Here is a 22,636-nt window from a genome sequence, read left to right as displayed (position 1 = left end):
ATGCAAGCAGCATTGACCGACATGCCAGGAGTGCTTTATATGGATCCACTTGCAGAAGTCTTTTTAAAGTCTTCACTGCTCTCTCCAACCCCCCATTGTTGTGGGGGTTATGTGGACTACAAGTACAATGTCCAGTGCAAACACTAGGGATATTTCAGAGGTAAATTAAGGCCCATAATCAGATATGAGGACTTCAGGAACTCCATGTCTTGCAAATATTGACTTTAGTTTATGGATGACCTGTGCCAATGAAGTCTGTATATCTGAGTCAATTCGTCTGGAGAAGTAATCAGCTATAATAATGTATGTGTGTGCTTTCCTACAAAACAAATGTGTGGCTACTTGCTGCCGAGGCCTGTAAGGCAGCTTTTTAGAAAGTAATCATTCTGGTGACTTGTTTGGGGTTTGTTTTTTGACTTGTTACATATTTCACAGTCCTCTACTAAGGTCTTAATTTGCCTACTCAGACTGGGCCTCCATACAAATTTCTTTGCTTGTGCCTTTCACTTGTTTGTACCTTGGAGTCCCTCCTGGGTTTTGGAGAGCATCTCTTTCTGAAGTACCGTAGGGATAAGAATCCACCATCCTTTCAGAAGCAAGCCATCAGCCACGTGAAGGTCATTTCAGTCCTGCCAGTATAGATGGAAGTCAATTCCTTCAACCCGACCCTCTTTGACAGAGTTGAGTCAGTTTCTGGCAAGTTTAATCCTTTAGTTTATTCATCTCAAACTTGCTAAAATCAGCTGTCAGATGCTATAATTTCTGCCAGAACAAGGTCAGTATAGACTTAGTTATATTTCACTAAAAACTTTTCTTCTTTTGGCAATTGCTCAGTTAGGGCAGTAGCTAGTGTTTGTTACTATGAAGGCTTTCCTGGATATGTATTCAGTGCTGGAAGAAAATCACATCAGCCGTAGTTGAAGTCTTTGAATCCTAGGTGAAAGATCATCCAGTGGTTTTGAACCCAATTATGACACTAACGGCTTGTGGTCTATTTCTGTGTTAAAATTCAAGCCAAGCAGATAGGCACTGAGCTGTTCACAGGCCCAAGTGAACACTAGAGCTTCCTTTCCTGCTTGAGCATACCACTGCTCTGTTTCTGCCAGGTTTCTTGATTTGAATGCAATGGGTCTCTCATCTCCTTCTGGCTTCTTTTGTGTGAGCACCGCTCCTAAACTATGTGAATATGCATCCTCTGCCACTGTTCTTGGGTGTTATTGTGCCAAAACATGTGGGAACATCCATGGATTTTAATTTATTAAATGCATTTTATCATCTCTGCTATATACCAACATATCATCTGCCTGGCAAGTCTGAGACATTCTTTTTGGAAATGTTCTGGTTCCGAGATATGCCAAATGGAAGATGACTGAAATAGTACCTTTCAAACAATGTAATGAATGTTGTTAACAGTATGTATTCTTTAACGAGAGAAATTTTGCCAGAAGCTTACTGTACCATCTAACTTTGAATTGACTTTAGCTTCTGATAACCAAGCTAATGTCTGGTCTACTGTGAGATGCATATGTCTTTCTCTGCGCTCACTTTTTTAAAGCTGTGTAAAGTAAAAACGAATCTGGGTTTTGCCATTGGGCTTTTGTATTATAACCATCCTGGCACCAATCACAGGGTTCTTCTATATGGGAAATAACCTCCATATCTTCCATTCGCTTTCATTTTTTTTTTACTTTTCTTAGCAAAGGTATAGGGAAGCAGTATGGGGTTGCGAGAGCAAAAGAAGTCACCAGTTTTATTTTGTACTCCCCTGAAGCTCTCCTAGTCCTGAGAAGATAGGTGGATATGCCTCCTGTAAAGCTTGCTTTCTGCTATTACTGCATTCCAGTTTCTCTGCTAGGTGTAGCCCTTGTATTGCTGGGAACACTAGTAAGGGAGTTGTCAGGTTCTTGTATTACATATATTCTGTTCTTTCTCCAGTTCCCAAGGAACTGGTCACAAACATCCAATGTATTGCTACTCGTCTCATATACAATTTTATTTGTTCTTTGCAATCTCCACCTTAGGATCAATTCTAATTTTTTTTTAATTTGCTGCTCCAATATCAGTTTCCATACCCGTGTACCAAGGTATTGTAAGTTCTATTGAGGGTGTCTCTGGAAGTATAGACTCATTGTCATCTGATAACACTCCCTCTTGGATTGCTGCCACTGCTCTTGGTGACCTGTATGCTATTGCAAAATGTCCCATTTTGTGGCATCTCCTACATTCTGCCTCTTTTGCATTGTTGCCAAATCTGGCTTGGTGTATTGCCACATCTTCCCCAGCTTTTCCAAGCTTTCCTGCCTATTAAGGTTCGTTAGTCTCCCACTTGCTAGTTGTGCATTGTTCTTATGTTATAAATTTGGTCTGACTTCTCCTTTCAGAGCTGTGACTTTTTTCTCTTTACTGTGTCACTACTATCTGATGCCCTCTCCCTATGCTTCTAGCAAGTAAGTCACACTACTGTTTCTTTATGGTTTCTTACATTCTCACTTTGCCTGTACCTTTTGCTAGTGCGAGATCTGGGTCTAAATGAAGCCGTGCCGATAACTTTGTATCTCTTATACCAGCAACTGTTCTCACTCCAGTTAGTCCTCCTTTTAATGTTCCATATTTACAATGTTCAAGCAAGACTATGAACTGCAATAATAAAAGTCTCTGCTGTTTTCCCTTTTTCCTGGCATCTCCTGTTAAATTGGCCCTTTCATATATAATACTCCATCTGCCTATGAAATAGGCATCAAACGCCTCTTTCAATCTGAAGTATTCTTTCTTTTCCTCATCAGTGAGGGGTAGGGCACATAGGATATCGTCAGCAGCATCACCCATGGCAAATATCAGGGCATTTATCTGGCATTGTTGTGCTTTCGCAGGTAAACCAGAAGCCATCCAGAAACACTCAGATCTTCGGCTCTAGGAAGGTCAGCTGCCTGAGTTGCCAAAATTAAACTTCTCTAAGAGAGCCATTTGTGCTATGGACTTCATTACTGCGGTGAACCCAAGCTCTGTTTCCTTCCGGCTGCTGCTTTTATGTATCTTCTCCCTGATTTTCCACTTTCCCCACACTCACCTCTCTGGAGGTCTGTTCTTTCCTTTATTCCTTCTTTGGGGAGAGGGATTCACTCATTCTTGGCACTAGTAGGGTGAGGTTATAACCCAAAGAGCCAAGCTTTAAACAGTAACTAACTAGGAAGTTCCTCTGTTTATTAAGCTCTCCGCTGCAACATATCCTGGTCCTCTCTGGTAACTTTGTAGGTCTAGGACTCTATAAAGACTTCACACTATACACCCCACGATGCATTGCACATCTCAGAATATGAGGATAGCAAAGAAGCTATACAACTGCTAGACTCAGAACAGGTTATTTAATTTAATGCTGAGGGAACATAAACTGTGGAGGGGGAATGATGGTGTGGGTTACTCGAAAATCACAATTAAAAAGCAACTGTGTTGGAAACCTCTGAAACTGTAAACTGAGGAGTAAGAGATGGGGAACTTGTTTAGTTTGAGTAATTGGAAAAGGTTTGATCACTAGCCATGGTCCAGTGCATATACCAATGCAAATGTTCTACCTTGTCTTTCCTGTATTAGTTTAGTTCCCATATTTCCATACAGCCCGATTCTCCCTTTGGGGCAAACACTCAAATAATGGTAAGGAAACTCTGGGGTTCTATTATACCATTCCATCAGGTCTCTAGAGTTTACCCTCCATGGATTTGGCAGGATGTGAGACTCCTCAGACCTCTGGATGTCCCAAGACCCAAGAGGAAATCCCATGAGTCTGAAGCCATCTTTTGAGTGTCAAGTCATTCTTGTAAGTCCACAATGATTGCAAATTAGTCCTTGGGTTCACAGCTCAGCTCTCTCAGAGCCTCATGCTCTGGGGCTGCAGATAGGGACAGTATGGATAATATTTTATAGCTTTGAGGGAATATGTGAAGTAAATAAAGCATCTCCAGGCACCCATTCCTTACCTGGGCATCCACCCTAGAAAGGAAAATATATCACACAGTACTATAGAAGGGACATCTCATCCCTCCTTACCACAAATACACACCCACGCAGACCCATCCAGTCCTAAAAACACCCCAAAAAGCCTGGAGTGAAGACAGAAGGGCTCTACAGCCTTCCCAGAAGGAAAACAAGTCTGAGCTCTCATGGAGCCAGGGAGGAGCAACTGCCAAAGACTCCTCATGGAGAACACACAGCCAGCAGCTCCTTTCTGTTAATAGAAAGGGAACATCCACTCTAGTGCCTGTGCAGATCTCAACTGCCAGCCGTATGGCCTGGTGTGTGTGTATGGGTAGACAACGCACCTACATGAGCAGTAATTAAACCAAATAGTATCCAACAGTGTTTTAGATTGTGTCTGTAGTTGTGCTCACTTTAACAGTTCAGTGATTGCTTAAATCTGAGCTTTTATTCGGCATTGTCACAGACTATCCTCTGCCACAGACTACTTGGAACAAGTTGTCTTGGAGAATTGACTCTTCAGCCACTCCTCATTTAGAAGCCAGATTTTCTGGATGGTGAATAGCATATGCATGTCCTAGCTTTATTTCTGTCAAACTGCGATTTTTGTGTCTGGGCTGGGGGGAAGAGGGGAGATAAATTATTGTTTAATTTAAAGCAGCTACAGTAATCTACTCGAGACTGCCTTGCATTGTAATATGGCTGTTGTAATGTAGGGATCCTATTCTGGCGGACATACGAATGAATGAATAAATTATTGGCATCAAGCACTTTTGTCATTGTGTAAAAACAAGAAAATGACTATTTGTCCCATATAACAAATCTAGCTGGATTCCAGCACTAAATCTCTCTCACAGGCAAAGGTCCATGGAGCTATGAAAGGCAGGTTTTCTAGTGGTAGATTTTGTGTGTGTTTTGTGTTTGTGTCTGGGATCTTAACTAGTAACTGTATCTAAATCTGTAGGTCTAATATCGACTCAAGATCAGTTTTATCATTAAAGCTACCAGTCATTGTTCCTTTAAATCCTCGCAGTATGTATACACAAGCACACACATGGTCTATGAGGATTTAAGGAACAATGACTGGTTGGTTTAATGATAAACTGACCTTGAGTTGATATTAGAACTACACATTCAGATACATTTTCAGACTCTATTAGCTTATTGTTTTGTTTTCTAGGTAAATAGTAGGTTCTCTCCTATCCAAGTTCTTGGAGTGGCAGGGAAATTGCATGGCAAATCTTGCTGTGACTTTAGCATGCTAATTACTGTGCTGTATTCTCTGGGCTAGAGCCTCAGCTGGTGCAAATGATGGCAGTTCCACTGTGCTTGTTTACACAGTTTGGGAGTCTGCCCTTCTGCATTTCTATAACTGTTCATACTCCCAATCTGCGAGAGAGAGAAGCGCAGTGTGTTTCTGGTGCTCAGAATGCTGCAAGAGTTGTGTTACAGTGACTATGGTGATCTGACTGTCACATACAAGTACAAGGTGAAAAGGGGGCCACTAAAACAAAATGGATGCTGTTCACTTAGGAATTACACTTGCGAATCCACTGTGTTTGACACTAGTTTTGTGACATTAGACTTTGAAGAATTATAAGCAGCAGCATCCAATTCAGCAGAATTTTTTTCTGCTCCTACTTGTAAGAATCTTTTGTCTTATTTCTTCCTGAAAAACTGGCTAACTATTCTATAGCCACTGTATCTCTTGCTAACAGCATAAGATATATGTGACCTGATAGCTGGTATAATGCAGCATGTTTGCTGATCCATTCACCAATTTATGTGTTTTAGTAATAACTGTAAATCTGACAGTCCCCACATCCACATGTAGCACGCACCTGTGGTTTCTATCAGCCCTGGCTCTGAGCAGAGGGATAAGGGAGGGTTGAGAAACCAAATAATAAACCATGAGTGGCTGATTAACAGGGTTGTGTTTCAGTCGAGGATTTACGAGGGCATAAGAAAGCCTGACAGTAAACTTTGAGTGGTTCATAAAACATTGCACTGGAGCTGATTCAGGTATGCAACCAATAAACCACATACTGCTAGCTCTCAAACAATTCAGCATTCTTAAACAACTCTTACACACAATTATTTACTTTAGTAAATCTTCACATCAAAGCTTATATACATAATATTTAATATATATGTATGAAAAGGTTCAGAAAAGGGCAACAGAAATGATTAGGGGTATGGAATGGCTTCCATATGAGGAGCGATTAATAAGACTGGAACTTTTCAGCTTGGAAGAGAGACAGCTAAGGTGGGATATGATAGAGGTCTATAAAATCATGACTGGTGTGGAGAAAGTAAATAAGGAAGTGTTATTTACTCCTTCTCATAACACAAGAACTAGGGGTCACCAAATGAAATTAATAGGCAGCATGTTTAAAACAAACAAAAGGAAGTATTTTTTCGCACAACGCACAGTCAACTCGTTGATCTCCTTGCCAGAGGACGCTGTGAAGGTCAAGACTATAACAGGGTTCAAAATGAACTAGGTAAGTTTATGGAGGACAGGTCCATCAATGGCTATTAACCAGGATGGGCAGGCATGGTGTCCCTTGTCTCTGTTTGCCAGAAGCTGGGAATGGACGACGGGATGGATCATTTGATAATTACCTGTTCTGTTCTTTCCCTCTGGGGCACCTGGCATTGACAACTGTCGGAAGACAGGATACTGGTCTAGATAAAATTTTGATCTGAGCCAGTAGGGCCATTATTATGTACATACACATCAAATTCTACATGTATCGAATGCAGTGTTTATATAAAATAAGGACTTTGCTGTTGATATGGATTTTGCATAGAGGACACTCAGATACTATACTGATGGACAGCACTATAAAACCGTAAGACACATAGAACTCAATCCCCATTAGAGAGAGTGAGTGTGTTGTGCAATACATAATGAAGTGATCATGTAGATAGCGATACATAACTTAAACAGCAACCAACCATTTACAAGTAATTGTGAAAGAGGCAAACAAGAGCATTATCACTACAGGTGTTGAATAAATTGCATTTAATGTTTAAACATCTAGGGTAAAGTGTTGTATTGGCTGTAGGAGTGACATTGCTCTCTGCTGAGTGGCCTGCCGAGAGGAGGATAACGTAATGCAAGCGGTTACTGACGTTCTTCTTTACTTGAAGCGGTAAAGCCCTGTGGTTTTGGAGCAGAACCACCAGTTAGGGTTGCCAACCCTCCAGGATTGGCCTGGAGTCTCCAGGAATTAGAGATTAATCTTTAATTAAAGATTATCTCATGGGGTTAAGTCACCAGGAATATGTCCTACCAAAATTGGCAACCCCGGTGCCAGTCGTGGCTTCCCAAGAATGAATGAGAAAGTGGGTGGGTGGGTGGTAATTGTGTCCTGTGTGTGCAGATGTTTCTTCATTAGATTGGCACCTGACTGCTGTGTTTGAAGTACAGTGAACCTCAAAAGTTCAAGATAAACTTTGTCTAATGGATGGAGAAAGTGTAATTTACTAGCTTTGTGTCTATGAGTGAGTAAATGGTATTCTGTCGTCTCTGGCAACAGAAGATATAGGGCCTGCTACTGCTACCAACTTCAGCATGCTGAGATTTTAAAGACAGAATATAATCTAATCTGTCTCTCTATCAAACAGGTCATCGAGGTCCATCATGACAAAGGATCTCTCGCAGAAAAGCATTCAGTCTTGATTTGTCTTTTAAGATCAAGTGGTAAAGGCCTAATTTTTTGGAATTGAAGGAGCAGGGTTCTAGCCAAGCCTCCACTAGGATGTGTGTGTCGTTTAGATAGTAGTTGTGTCTGCGGCCACAGCACTTGGATTCTTTATAGTAAGTAAATTCTGGCACTCTTGGAGTTTGGGGAGAAGGCTGAACTAAATGACTGAGGACATCGAATCTGTCCCAGCAGTCAGATTCAGTACTCTGATGTATTTTAATGCGGTGGTGATCCCATTAGAAGAGATTTCTTTTGCTTTCGCAGAAGCTTCAATACGCACACATACACACACACACTCATAGGTGCCAACCCTGTGGGTGCTCCGGGGCTGGAGCATCCACGGGGAAAAAGTGGTGGGTGCTCTGCACCCACCGGCAGCTCCCCAACCTGCCCCAGCTCACCTCCGTCTCTGCCCCGGAGCATGCCACTGAATCCTGCTTCTACTCCCTCCTTCCCAGTGCTTGTGCCACCAAACAGCTGTAAGCGGTGGGAGGGAGGGGGAGGAGAAAGAACGTGGTGTGCTCGGGGAAAAGGCAGGGCCGAAGCAGAGATTTGAGGAGGAGTCCAACAGGGGCAGGGAGGGGGTGGGGCACGAGCACCCACCGGCGCCAAGGAAAGTTGGCGCCTGCGCACACACTTGGTTTATTTCTTATGTATTGTTAAGTCATGCTTAGGTGGGGAAAACAGAAAATTCACAACCACTGATGCTTCAACTTATTGCTAACTCAGATGCTGAAAACAGGTCTATTCAAAATGAGATGCCCTATTAGCCTGTGCATTCTCATGCTTGAAGGTACGAGTAACTCATAGACTTCACTGGGGATTACTTGTGTCCTGTGATGGAGTGCTAGGGCTTTTCAGTGAACCATTGAGTTCTGATTTGTGGGTGGGTGGGTGGGGGGGTGTTAGTTCTGTACTGGGTCTTTATGTGAACAGAAGGTTTTTTCTGCTAAATAAAAACAACTTTTCCTTCACTTGAACAGCATATTTATTTAAAACCAGTAAAAAGCCACAGAGACAATGTCCATAGGGAAAAGAAAATATTTCTAGACCTGTTTCTTCCCTTCAGATAACAACTCTTCCTGAAATGCTGTTTAACTAAACTGGGTGCTTGTGGGATGCCGAAATTCCCCCTTTTTTCACTATAAATCATTCAGCTTTCCAAGCTAAGTCTGACTGGGGGAAGCATGCATCACCAGTGCGGTATTTCCTGAATACTAATGCTAATAATAATAGAACAGGGCCCAAATGTACACTAAGCCACTTGTGACTTCAGTTAGCGGCATAATAACCAGGTCTGTATAACCTCTGTCTTTATTTTGATACTGCTGACATGATGTCAGAAGGGATGAGAGCCTGCCAAGAACTTCTGAATGTATTCACTCCTCCACCCCTTCTTTCTTCTGCTAAGCAAAGGAACAGCACAGAGCACTCGGTGAGCCCAAGTAACATGTGGTCTCTAGAAGGCTTCACTAGACCTAACAAAGGGCTCCACTGTGACTTTAGTCACACCCTTGAGTAAGGTGTGTAAGCTGCACTAACCTAGATTTAACCCTTGGAGGTGCTGTGCCTGAGACCCATCTGAGACGCAATTTTTCCCCTGTTTCCAGGAGGTGTTAATTCATTACTGGCCTGCATTGGGAGCTATCAGCTATCCTGTTCACCCCCTGACCAAGCTCTACTACTCTGGCTAGCAATCAGGAACCTGCATCTGTCCATTCCCCGCCCAGCAGAGGGACGAGTAGCAGGTGAGCAGCCTTTCTTTCTCCTTTATACCTTGTTCCAAGGTCCAGGTAGCCTGTGTAGGAGTATGAAGGGAGGGTCTTACTCCCTTTCTGTGGGTGCATAGTCTACATCACAATCTAGCCCCATTTAAATACATTCAGATCCATCAATCTGCTATTATCACAAAGAAAATAAGAATAAGTCTTCACAACATAGTGGTGGAGGAACATGGGGTAACAGATATGAAGAATGGAAGCTAGAAATGTAGATGCAGAAGACGGGACAGGACCCTGCAGAACTTCGGAGTTCAGGGAAAAGCCATGAGAGCTTTTCAAAGGTTACTAAGCCTTTAGAGAATAACCATGAAAGGATAGGTAGAGATTATTTGGATCTGCACACACTTGAAGTGTGAGATCCTTAACTGCTCACAGAGCTACGTCATAATTGCTACAATCCTCAGTTCTGCCTATGAAACCGTTACCCTAAGGAGACAGACTTAGATATAGTGTATATTGAAATGAAGTAACAGTTTCATGGTAATTGATATTGTTTTGTGACACATCAGTTACAGTTTCTGCCTTGTTAAACACTTTTAAAGCTGCTTCAGTGAGCACAGCTTCCCTTCCAGGACCTCTGGGAACCCTAGGTTTATTAATCTTTGCAGCCATGGTTGGGAATGCTGAATAGTTTCAGATTTCTCATTTTTGCCTAAGCAGTGGGCATCTTCATGGTAAAGTCAAAAAAGCAATTGTGGACATAATCTTATGAGCTAGTTTGAAAACCCTACACACATTCACATGCATCTTTGTGCATATTTGCTGTTCCTATAATTATTAAATTCAGACTAGAAAGACACAGTGGAGCTTGATTTTAGTGATAATTTGCCTATATAGATTAAAGAAAATTACTCTTCAGTGCTATTTGATGTGCATGCTCCAAAATTATAGGGCCTGATCCAAACCCAATGAAGTGAGTGGGAGTTTTTTAGTGGGCTATGGATCTGTACTGATCAGTGGGGAATCTGCTTGTAAAGATCAGATTAGAAATGGTTTCTCTGATATTTTCAAGGGTAGTGGGGAAAAAATCATGAGAACCACTCAACGACAAATAAAGAATGTTAGAGCTAATGGATGTACCACCGAGAGTTGCTAAAAACCTACCTTACCTGCCTTGGTTTTACAATGCCTAGCAAAACTTGCTGTGTTCTTGTAAGATGAAGGTTTTGCTTGTGTGTGTGTGTGTGTCTGGTTTGAAAAGTTCTCTTGGATCAGGTGTTGGGCAATCTGGTTTGATTGTATCATAATGAGCACTAAGTCATTTCCTATAACAGGATTCCGCTGTCATATTGTGGGGTTTGACAGAATAAAGGAGCTGTTCGGAAATAAAATCGGGCACTTGCTATTTATACAAAACAAAAATGTGTGCGTATTCTCTTCTTTCTATTTCTTGGGGCAGTACATGATTTATGAGTCTGTCTCTGTCCTTTGTCCGTTTCCTTCATCGTGAAGATTCCAGTTAATGACACTCCACATGTGATTAATAGAAAGCGTTATGACAATGAAAATGAAGCCTCGGCACCCTACTTAGCAGTCACACGGCTGCTCCAGAACAATAGCAGTGGGGTGGAAAACTGCAAAGTGATAACTTAGACGTGAAATATTATTTGCAAACTTTCAGCTGAATAACTCCAAAGGAAAATGAGATTTATTTCAGTAAGTACATGGGTGGTATTGAGTTTAAGGTTACGTGCCAAGGCTGGAAGCCAGCTTGCCAGAAATAGTGATGGGTCCAAGCTTTTAAGGCAAACTTACTGCTGTGCCATGGAATTGCCACTTTCCTTATTCTATGTTTAAAAATAGATCCCTTACAGGCTTCTGTTATAGTATGATCCATTCAGTAATTTGCATGGCATTCCATATTTTAGCGTGTGAGTAAGTTGGGAAGAGGTGGGAGGGAGGAAAGACACACTGCCTGATCCGGATTCTCCTGCCTCTTCAGTTCATTTAATTCAGTATGGTTAAAGCATCGTAATGCGGACAGATGGGTGTTTCACAGATGTACATTCTCTAGCACTTGTTTCCACAGTGCTACGTTGAGGCATTACCAGCCACCATCTGGCTGAGTGTGTGAGAAGGGGCAGAGGGCAGATGCATTCTGCTTGTGGAGGACAAGCAGTCAAAAGGGATGAGTGACGGGGTAGTGCGAAGACCTTGTGCTCTGGGGGTGAAAGCACCAGAATTCCAGCTGTCCTGTGCAGGTGCACAAGAGGGGAGAGGAAAGGAGATGGTTGAATCATCCTTTGTGCAAGGGGCAGGCGGAAACTGGAACTTTGTTTCATTACCAGTAACAAAACCAGAGCATTCCCTTCAGACTGCTCCGTTTCTGGTTTTGATCCACTCTGTTTTACGCATTGAATTCTGCAGATACACTTACAGGATTAACTGCTGAGAGCCTGATTCTCATCTTTCACCAGTTTGATGTCACTGGAACTCCACTGACCTCGGTTTGTACTTGTGTGAGAGGAGAATCTGGCCCAGAAATGCCAAACCTTTGTTATAGCACAATGGGGCCCCAGTCCTGGCTGGGGACTCTTGTGCTACTGGAATGCAAATAACACAGCACTAACACTGGCACAGCTCCTGATGCAGCACTCTTTACTTGGTCAAAACTCCCATTGCAATCAGTGGATCTTTTCTCTCCCCTCTCCCCCCCCCCCCCGCCCGCGTAAGGCCTTCACATAGAAATTTCAGCTTACACATGAACTCTTTGGGCCTGTTCTGTTTGTACGGTGCTTAGTGCAGTAGACTGCTGTCCCAGGGCTAGGCTCCTAGGTGCTAAGGTAAACCAAATAGGTGATTGCGAAAGGCATTTAAAGAATCTGTGGGCCTGATTGTGGAATCCCTACTCCCATCGATGGGCAGTTACGCAAACAGTCCCAATTGGCTCAGAGGAGAATGTCCTCACCACTGTTCTTAAGGGTTCCCCAGTCCAAGTCTGTAGCTAGAGAAGGGCGTACAGATTCAGGCTACGTTTACACCGCACACTCTGTGTAGGGTACATGTAGCTACACGCCGCAGAGAAAAGCAAGCTCCATCCTGTCATAACATATTCCCAGATTTGGATCTTAGCGTCCAAAATATGGGTGTTAGCATGAAAACCTCCAAGCTTAGTTACCAGCTTGGACCTGGTAAAGCTGCCACCACCCAAAAAATTAGAGTGTTTTGGGGCACTCTGGTCCCCCCAAAAACCTTCCCTGGGGGCCCCAAGACCCAAATTCCTTGAGTCTCACAACAAAGGGGAATAAACCATTTCCCTTCCCCCTCCTCCTTTCTAGGTGTTCCCTCCCTGGGTTCCTGGAGAGGTACACAGAAGCAAGCTCCGTGAATCTAAACAGAGGGACTCCACCCTCCCTATTTCCAGTCCTGGAAACACAAGTACTTCCCTCTTCACCTGGAGGGTATGCAAAGTCAGGCTTAGTAAATCTAACAAAGAGATTTTCCCCCTGACTTCTTCCTCCCACCAATTCCCTGGTGAGTTGCAGACTTAATTCCCTGGAATTCCCACTAAAGAAAAACTCCAACAGGTCTTAAAAAGAAAGAAAAAAATACATAAAAATGGTCTCTCTGTATTAAGATGACAAATACAGAGTCAATTGCTTAAAAGAAATATGAATAAACAGCCTTATTCAAAAAGAATACAATTCAAAATATTCCAGCAACTACACACATGTAAATACAGAAGAAAACAATATAAACCTTATTGCCTTACTATATTTGTTTACAACTTGGAAACAGAAGATTAGAAAGCCAGGAGATAGAAAAAATCACTCTCAGAGCCGAGAGGGTCAGACACAAGACAAAGAACCCACACACAAACTTCCCTCCACCTAGATTTGAAAAAGTCTTGTTTCCTGATTGGTCCTCTGGTCAGTTGTTTCAGGTTACTCCTTTCCAGGTGAAAGAGACATTAACCCTTAGCTATCTGTTTATGACACATCCACACTGCGGTGCATAGCTACAGATGTCCGTGAAAGCCGCTGGTGGGGGAAGGCAGTGGGTAGAGGCTTCAGCAGTTCCCTGCTGCTGGCACTGCTTGGGTGAGTAGAGAGCTGTGTGGATGTATACATGGGTACATACCCACAGGAGTCAGGCAGGCCTTTACTCGCCTATGCTGACTATTTGTACCTTGGCTAAGGAGGCAGCCCGTGTACACGGGCTACATGCTGCTGAAAGAAGTGTGCCGTGTAGACATCTCTTTGGCAGCCATTGGTCCTCACTCAGGCAAAACTTCCACTGATGTCCCTGGGAGTGTTGCTGAGTAAAGACTGCAGGATTAGCCTCGTTGGTCTATTCATTTCTTTGTTGCTTTAAGTGTGTGTGTGTGTGTGTGTGTGTGTGTGTATGCGAGAGTCGGTGAATATACTGTTAAAAGGGCCATTTGGGGCTTTTTAGAAAAGCATCCTGTACTTTAGTCTGTAATCTGATAAGACTGTTGGAGAGGGAGAGGGGCTGGCTGACTCAGAGGGATTGGTAATGGCAAGTAGTTCAAATCCAGCTTTGTTTGCATCTACTCACTCTTCAGTTGTCTCTCGGAAATTGTTTTGGCATTGGCCCTGTTCTCAGTGCACAGCTGTCCGTACACAAAATTTCAAACAAGCACCTTTGTGCTTTCTTCTTTGCTGCCCCCATGCACAGGAAGAGCTCCCTATAAACAACTGCAAAGCTGCCTCACTGTCCTTCAGCTCCCTTCTTAAAACTCCTTCTGCTGTGATACCTACACAAAACTCAACAATGGCTCACTACTCAGAGTGCTGAAACCACTGCATATCATGGTGATCAGTATTGTTTCCTTGTGCTCCCCCATCTGTCTGTATCCACCTGTTGTGTCTTGTCTTACACTTACATTATCAGCTTTTTGGGCCAGGGACTGTCTTTTTGTTCTGGGTTTGGCAGTGCCTAGCACAAAGGAGACCTGGTCTATGAAAAGGGTTCCTAGATGCTACTGCAGTACAAATAATAAAAAAAACCCACCAGCACTGCTGGCAGTTTTCTTGGATTTTTCAGCAGAGAGGTCAAGAACTGAATGAGCATGGAAACTGGATGACTTTCTCAGCCCCTAGAAGTGGCACCTCCAGGTCATGGTTGAGGCACATTGACAAGGAGACGGTTTGGGGACACATCATGATCTAGTTAAATGGGGTGCTGGACTGTGGGTCAGGATTTTATTCTTAGCTCTACTACTGATCTTCTGTAGACCTTGGGAAGTCACTTCACCCCTCCGAGCATGTTTCCCATCCCACCCTCTGTCTTGTCTGTTTAAACATAAGCTCTGATTGTCTCTTGTTATGTGTTTGTACAGTGCCTAGCACAATGGCACCCTAAACTCATCTGTGGTCTCTATGCCCAGGTAATATAAATAAATAACAATTCCAATTGACTGGGCAGCATGGAAAACCTTCATCTGTCACAACTCTTGTTTTATTATCCCTCTCGATACCCAGGGAGAGTCAGCACTTCTCGGAAATGTAAAATTAATAGTAATATGTTTTTTTTTAAACAAAACCTTGAGCCATGAAATTAAATGGAAACATATGGAGATGTGGTGAATAAAAATAAAATTAGACTGAGAAAAGGCCTTAAGCTTTTCAGCTTATCTAGCTCTTTGTGTGCTCTGTCAGATGGCAAGCACCTGCACAGTGCATGGGAATCGGGGACAGGCTGTCAGGAGACTGCCTTTCACAAATAACCTTTCCTTTCAGGGTGGAATGGCCTAGCTGGTCACAGTTAGCTGTCTTGCAGGTTCCTGTGGTGTAAAATCACTTGCATTCAAAAACACTGTGTTCTGTCGCCCTTGGTTAAACAGTGGAGTCAATCCTGACTGAATAGTATTTTCTTTTAAAAGGGGTGTGTGTGTGTGCTGGGGTGGCGAGAGGAGAAAAGATATCATAGTTTTATTGCAACTGCATAGATCTCATCTGAAAAGGTATGTTTAAATCTTTCCACACCCATTCAAAAGAGTGGTTAGTACTAGCTTCTTTGTGTTCTCTGGCAGTTATTTTTGAAGGCAGTTACCCAATAACAGGACTTGGCACGTATGTAGCACCTTTCATCTGAGGATCGAAAATTGCTCTATAAAGCATTAATTAGCTGCCTTACAACACCCTTGTGGGATGGCTAAGTGGTTATTATAGCTATTTGGGGTAAACTGAGTCATGGAACCGTAGGAACTAGAGAGAGAGGAAACCTGTTAGTTCAGCTACTGGATTCCTTCCCTGGCCAGCCCTGAATTTTCCCTATATGACACTTTTTAGGGCTTTAGCCTATGTTCTTTGAAAAGACCCAAGCGATGAGGCTTCCACTACTTCCCTAGGGAGATTTTTGCACAAACTAACATACTCAGGAGGATTTTCCTGCTAGTCAATCTCCAAAATCCCTTTCTCAGTTCCAGCCGGTTGTTTTTATTTTTACCCTCCCTCTCTCTTACCACCCCTCTCTCTCTCCTTAGCATTTATACCTTGCAAGTATTTGTAGCATCTCCTCCCACTGCTGTTACTTAGCCCAAGCATCCAGTACATATTTATCTCTCTCTTTTCCTCATCAGATTATCTCTTATGTCCCCTATTTCTTTGAGTTGATTTTCTTTGAACTCCCTCCACTTTGCCAGCCTTTCTGGTACAAACGGAGAGGTTAAGGGCTCTGGCCAATGCCACAGAGCAAGTCAGAGCCAGAACCAGGGACAAAACGCAGGGATCCTAATTAGGCCAAGGTGAAATTTTTAGGTTTCAGATCATGTGGGTTGTGTAAACCTAAACCAGCAGGGTCCATTGGAGAGTCCAACCTGGGAGCTTTCCTGGGAGTTTCAGGTTCTGTGAGTTTTTCTCTGAACCAGAAATTCCAAAGTCCTCCCCGCCACAAACTCCATGCAGTCCTCCAGTGGCCCCCTCCCAGCACACACCAGCATGTGTCCCATTACCCTGGAAATCTTCAGACAGGTTGGATAGCAAAGCACCCAGCCCTTATCCTCCCCCTCCCTGTCCACCTGCTTTGTGCTTCTGCTTTGCTGGGTGACAGGGGCGGGGAAGGGGGAGCTCTCCCTGGAGCCCCTCAGGCCTAGGTGCCTAGTGGGTGCAGGAGCTGATGCTGTACACTGGCTTTGCTGGTGTAAGCGAGTACCTGACAGTGTCCTCTCATAGCTGATCCTGCGCAGAGGGTACATGACCGATATCCAGCTGTTCCCTCAAGGGACACAGGCCTGTGGTGTTGGAGCTGGGGGGCCAGGATTCCAGCCTCTCTCGGTTGTTATGATAACCGTGCCCGTTGTCTGCAGCCTGGCGCTGCTCCTTACAGCACCGCTGATCTGTGAAGCAGAATCTGCGTGCTGTAACCCTGCCACTTGGGGAGCCTGCCCCAGCCACTAGGTAGCCCCAGCACTGCCCCCTGCTCCCCTTTCCCTGCTGGCTGCCTGTGGGACAGAGTTTGCTCCTCTTCTCAAGCCTTCGACCGCAGCGGCGTTGGACCTGGTCCTCTGAACCATTTGAGACTTGGCCGTGGCCTAGCCATAGTGAGGAGAGGAAGGAGGCAGGTGTAACAGGAAGAGGGAGGAAGGACTCATGGGGGGCGCTGCAACAAGGGATCAGAGGAAACGCAGCCAGGGGGCCTGTAACAGGGATCTGAGCAGGATTCTGGGGTGCAGGGAGCAGGGTGGGATGACAGCAAGAGGGGCGAGCTGTGCAGCAGAGAGTACAATATAGAGCCTTTAGTAAGATGGGGATGCAACAGGGTATGGGTCTGTACACAACATGGTGAGGATGCGGCAGGTCTGGGGGAATGCAGCATGTGGGTCTGGCAGCAGGGCCTTGGTGGGGGCAGCATCAGGGGTGGCTCTAGGTATTTTGCCGCCCCAAGCACGGCAGGCAGGCTGCCTTCGGCGGCTTTCCTGCGGTAGGTCCCCGGCCCCGTGGAATCGGTGGCAAGCCTGCGGGAGGTCTGCCGAAGCTGCGGGACCAGCGGACCCTCTGCAGGCAAGCCGCCAAAGGTAACCTGCCTGCTGCCCTCGCGGTGACCGGCAGAGCGCCCCCTGCGGCTTGCCGCCCCAGGGACGCGCATGGCGTGCTCGTGCCTGGAGCCGCCCCTGGGCAGCATACCTCTCTGGAGGATGTGGAGTTGGCTCAGTAAGGGGGGGTGGGATGCGTGAGAGTGCGGGACACAGAGCTATTGCTAGGGTGCAGGTGGAAGAGAGAGGTAAGAGGGTGAGAGCGATGGTCAGTACAGGAGGGAATGGGGAGAAGGGAAGGCTGAAAATGGGAGGGATAGAAAGGATAAACAGAAGGTGAAGGAGACAGAGGGGAAGAAATATAAATACTACAGCAAACAGACATGGGAAAGAAAGAAAGAAGCAAAGAAAGAAAAATAAAAACAAGGAAAATCTAGTGAGCTATTTTTTTAAATATAAAGGTTTAATGCCAAAATGTTACAGAAAATAAAAATGTAAAATAGGGACTTTCTGCGCCCCTCATCCCCCCTCCCCTCCCAAAAAAAAGCTGGAGTAGGGTTGCCAATTTGATTGGACGTATTCCTGGAGGGTTTCATCACATGATGTGATCTTTTAATTAAAGGTTAAAATTTAATTCCTGGAGACTCCTGGACAATCCTAGAGGTTTGGCAACCCTGAGCTGGAGCCATAGAGGGATTAGAGAGGGGACTTGATCCTGTATCTCAGTGTCTTCTCTGCCCTTAACATCCATCAGGAAGTGGAAAATGGGGGGAAAAGATGAGCAAATTTGATCTAAAAGTTCATTATTTTTTAAACATTGGAAGAAAAAAATTGGATTTTACACTTGAAAATCTGCCAGATTCTTAAAGTGCATTTGATGGTGGTGAAAACCATCTTTTGGCTCTTAGAAAGCAGAATTGGAAGGGGGCTTGGTAAGAGGTGCTACCTTTAGGATTAGTAAGGTGTTTTGGCATCTGATAGGTGGGGCTTGTGGAGATGCTCACTCTTGCCTTGAACATGTTCTGCAAGGAACTTTGATCCCCAGGACATGTGCTTCCTTACCAGTCTGGGGCAGATGCTCCTCATGTGACCTGCCTCCCTGCTATTGAGGCTGGAACATTGGAGTTGGGGAACTGAAGCCAAGGAAGGAAGGTGGATGCAGGTAGCCATGGGAGAGAGATAATTTGCTATAGGGAGGGTGGTCAGAGTAGGGTTAATCAGAGAGCCTGGGAGAAGGTAGATCTTGTAAGATGGAGAAGAAGAATCAGCAGCTGAGGGGAGAGAGGCTTTGAAGAACACAGGAAAAGCAAAGTGTGTGTTTCAAAGTGCCACAATGGTTAAACACAGATGACTGGATTTCCAGTGCCAAGATATATTCGGTGGACACAGTTTCAAAAACACTTGGCATGAGTTATTTCTAGAATTCCCAGTCACTTGGTGCCCTAAACAGATGACATCTCGCAGAAAATATCAAATCTTAACAAAGGCTCATACAGTTTTCCCAAATGTAAATTCTCTTCCAGTGGACTGAGCAAGCCACATCCAACAGGTGTTTGGTGTGCAGTGCGGCTTTGTATATGTGAAAGCCGTTCTCTTGGCCTGAGCCTGCGTTCAGTGTTTTTAATGAGCAAAAAGCCTGTCCCAATGTCCTTCAAATCACCATGTGTATAGATGAAGTACCATTATCATCTGTCTATGATACTTATACAGCCATAAAAGTCACCATCATGTCTACGCTTTTCATAGTCTCTTACGTATTTATCTTCATAGCACCACTGGAGGGTAGGGAAGCACTGTTATCCCCATTTTATAGACGAGGCACAGCCCAGAGAGTCTGACTTGTCCAAGGTCACACAGAGTCTTTGGTGAAGCAGAAAATAGAGCTCAGGTCTCCCAAGTCACAGCACCCTAACCACTGGACCATCTTTCCTCTCTATTATTTTGTTTGGCACCAGATTCTTTTACCTTTCTCACATTATATAGCACCTGGCTGCATTTCGATTGTAAGCTCTTTTGTGGCTTGTTTGTATCAATTATTATGTCTGTACAGCACCTAGCAGAATGGGGTCATGACCTAGCTGTGGCCTTTAGGGGCTGTTGCAATATAAACATTAAACAATGATAATAATGAGTTGTCTCTTTGGATCTATTTCTCTCTTGTCTTGCACTTTGTTTAGTCATTTGGGGTGGGATTTGCACTAGGACCATAGGAAATTTGGCTCTCATCTCCTATTAAAAGTAAATGGGTGCCTACTTCTCTTAGGTCTGTTTGAAAATCACAGACATATACCATTTTACCAGTCTGATCTGGTAGTATGTTATACCCACTTTATATTCTCTTTACACTTGTGCAAATGAATACACAAAGACTCTGATTTTCCTTATATTAAGGCCTCTTTACACCATTCTGGCAGTGTAATTTACCCTCACTTTAAGGCCTTTTAACCAGAGCTGGAGTGGTGTAAAGCGGCATTAATGTAAAGCAGATTCAGGTCCAAGATGTAGGGTAATGGAGAACCAGTGCTTCAAACTTCAGTGAGACTACTTAAGGAATAAGGTACTATTCAGTGTTAGCAGAGGCATCCAAAGCTGTCTCTCTTAATATTAATATAAACAAGTCTCTGCCTGATTCTTCAAGACCTTAGCGAACTATTTACAGTGATGCTGGTGAAAAGCCAAGTCTTTTAATCCATGACTTTTTGAAATTTGTCTCTGAAAAATCAGATGCAGGGACAGAATAATTATTTCTTTTATTCTCCACGTTTCTCATCCCTTCGATAAGTCTCCACATAGTAGAGAATAAGAAATAAGCTAAATTGAGGAGGGAATAATGTTCCTTGTCCATGTGAAAACGTATTCAGTGATTGTGCTTTAAAAAAAACCACAAGCAAAGAAAAGAGAATAAATCCTATAATGAAATGCAATTCTTTCTCACTAATCTGTGGTCCTACGAGAGCTCATTCAGACAGAGGATTTATATGTTATGCTTGGCTGTAAGCAATAAAATATTTTTAAAATATATTTCAAGTTGGCCAAATTCTGTAATTTTAACTTACACTGCCTAGAAAGCAAGAATAATACAAAATTATGGGTCCAAGCTTGCAACCTGTATTCATGAGAGTAAGGGCTTCAAGATCGAGCTGTATATTAAGGGTCTGATGCGCCACTTTATTGATGTCTTGACTTCCATGCTTCATACACTATATGTCACATCCAATTTGGGTCAGAGCTCAGGTGGTGCTGTTGAGATTCCTCTGGCATAGTAATACTATATATGCCACTAATTTGAACATATATTTTATTGTAACTTCTTTAAAGGGGTTTGTCTTGTGTTTAAATTTTGAGATCACTAGTGAGACAACAGTGGTCATTTTGGGTCAGAGTTAAGGTCACTGTACTGTGCTGAAATAGGCAAACTTGATGCTCAATATGAATAATTTTATGGGTTGCTGTAAGATTTACAATGTCCTTAACTATTAATTTTGTTGCTTTTAAGTGCTTGGGGGTTGTAAATAATATGCTAGGAAACTAAATTATCATTCCACAATGTTCATTGAGTTTTTTTAACGCGTTTGTTTTTGCTTTTGGAACACATATAATAGGACAGGTTCTCTGGCTCAGTGCATGGATGTTGCACTGCTCCTGCAACAGAAAGAGAGCAAAACCCAACCCTAATTTTCCTGCTGGGTATACACATGGTGTAGGCAAGTCCCCAGAGAGCACAGCAGGTTCTTATACCATTGTTCTAATAGCTTGCAGAGCAGATGCAGTGGTGCACTTCAGCTGCCCTTCAGTGGAAAGGTGATCTCATAGGGAAGTATAACAGTGCAAGCTAGAGCAACCTTCATGTTGCTCTAACATCAACTGAGGCCAGGGCTGGGGAAAGGATCATGGAGCTGTAACTGGCTCCATGACAGCCTCCATTTCCCTCTCTGCTGTGCTTAGGGGAAGGAATACAGCAGAGAATCTGGCCAAATATATCCAGAGCAGGGACCATTTCTCCATACATGTTTGTGCAGCGGTGGGGCAGGGCAATTAGCAGTCTTCAGCCCAGCTCTCAGGTTTGGGCAGACAGAGCCCCCTGGGCAGAGCCAAGCAGTAACAGTCTATGGCCCAGCTGCCTGACTGGGGCAGACAGCAAACACAGACAGGCTGTCCAGCCTAAGGTGAGGAGGCTGCCACCCAAGGGATGTGGTTGGCAGCAGGGGGTAGAGGGACCTAGGGCCCAACTTACTTCACTGGGTCCCAGCCCAGGGCCTGACCAGTGGCAAATGATTCCACCACTGGGTCAGCAGGGATCCTCCCGAAACACGGTGTCTCCATTCAGCAACACAACTGAAATAATGTCTCGTTTCCCTCTGCTGCTTCCTATCCCTAACTGTTCGAGGCGCTCTGTTGCTTGTGGATCCTCAGTCTCCTTGGCGGCCACAAGTCCCTGCAGCTCCTTGGTACTCGGCTGCTGGCAGTCCCAGCAGCTCCCCTGCCTCGGGGACCCCCTCCAGGGGCAGGGATTGCACAGGTTAGTCCCTGGTGCAGGGAATTAGCAGCAAGGCAGGGGTAATCTGGCTCCCTCCCTGGCTCTGGCTCAACTGAACCGGAGGCCCCACCTCTTATACTTCCTGTTCCACTCCTCTGCTTCCACTGTGAGGGCCAGGCCGAGCCTGGCTCTGCCCACCAAAGGGCGAGGAGTGCTTCCTCCCTGTCAGCCTTGGAGGGAGACCACTCTGCCTCGCTACATCCCCATGCCATCCAATCAGAGGGCAGACTTTCAGACTAGCTCAGGGCCAGATTTTCAAGTGTTTAGCACCCACAATTGGGGCCAGATTTTCAAAAGCGCTCAGCTCCCATTTTGAAAACTGACCAGAGTCCGACAGCTTCCAGTGTGACATTTATGGCCAGAATTTGGAAAGAGCTCAGTGCTCAGTGTACTGAGTTGTTGTCTTTTTTAAAAGAAGCCACATATTTTGATGCATAAATGGGAACTGAACTGCTCTGAAAATCTGGCCCCAAGTATGGGTGCTGAGATCTTTTTCAAAATCTGGTCCATACTGACTACCCCTCTGGATGCTTTACGTCTCTCTGAATGTCTTTCACATACCACTCATCCTATCCCACCACGGTCCAGAGATAGCAGACTTGACTTAGAACAAAGAGTACATGGCTTGTGTGGGGAGGAGCTAATGTGGGGCCCCATTCAAAGTTTATTTAGGGTTTTGCTTGGCTGGAAGGTAATAATC

General features: G+C 44.3%; 1 protein-coding gene across 18 annotated transcripts in view; it reads left to right on the top strand.

The window, feature by feature from the left end:
• The window catches only part of MAP2 (microtubule associated protein 2), a 345,989-nt gene that overhangs the window by 124,368 nt on the left and 198,985 nt on the right, over nt 1-22,636 (top strand). For 17 of the 18 annotated variants that reach the window (XM_050916091.1, XM_050916097.1, XM_050916096.1 and 14 more), the window contains one exon: nt 9,293-9,430. The exons of the other annotated variant lie outside the window; for it this stretch is intronic. The gene's annotated coding sequence lies outside the window, so the exon portion shown is untranslated. The remainder of the gene's footprint in view (nt 1-9,292; nt 9,431-22,636) is intronic. 18 annotated transcript variants of the gene reach the window in all.

Source organism: Gopherus flavomarginatus, chromosome 10, assembly GCF_025201925.1.
Source record: "Gopherus flavomarginatus isolate rGopFla2 chromosome 10, rGopFla2.mat.asm, whole genome shotgun sequence".
Classification (NCBI taxonomy): Eukaryota; Metazoa; Chordata; order Testudines; family Testudinidae; genus Gopherus; species Gopherus flavomarginatus.
Note: the sequence above shows the minus strand (reverse complement) of the source record. Positions and strands in the feature narration are given on the sequence as shown.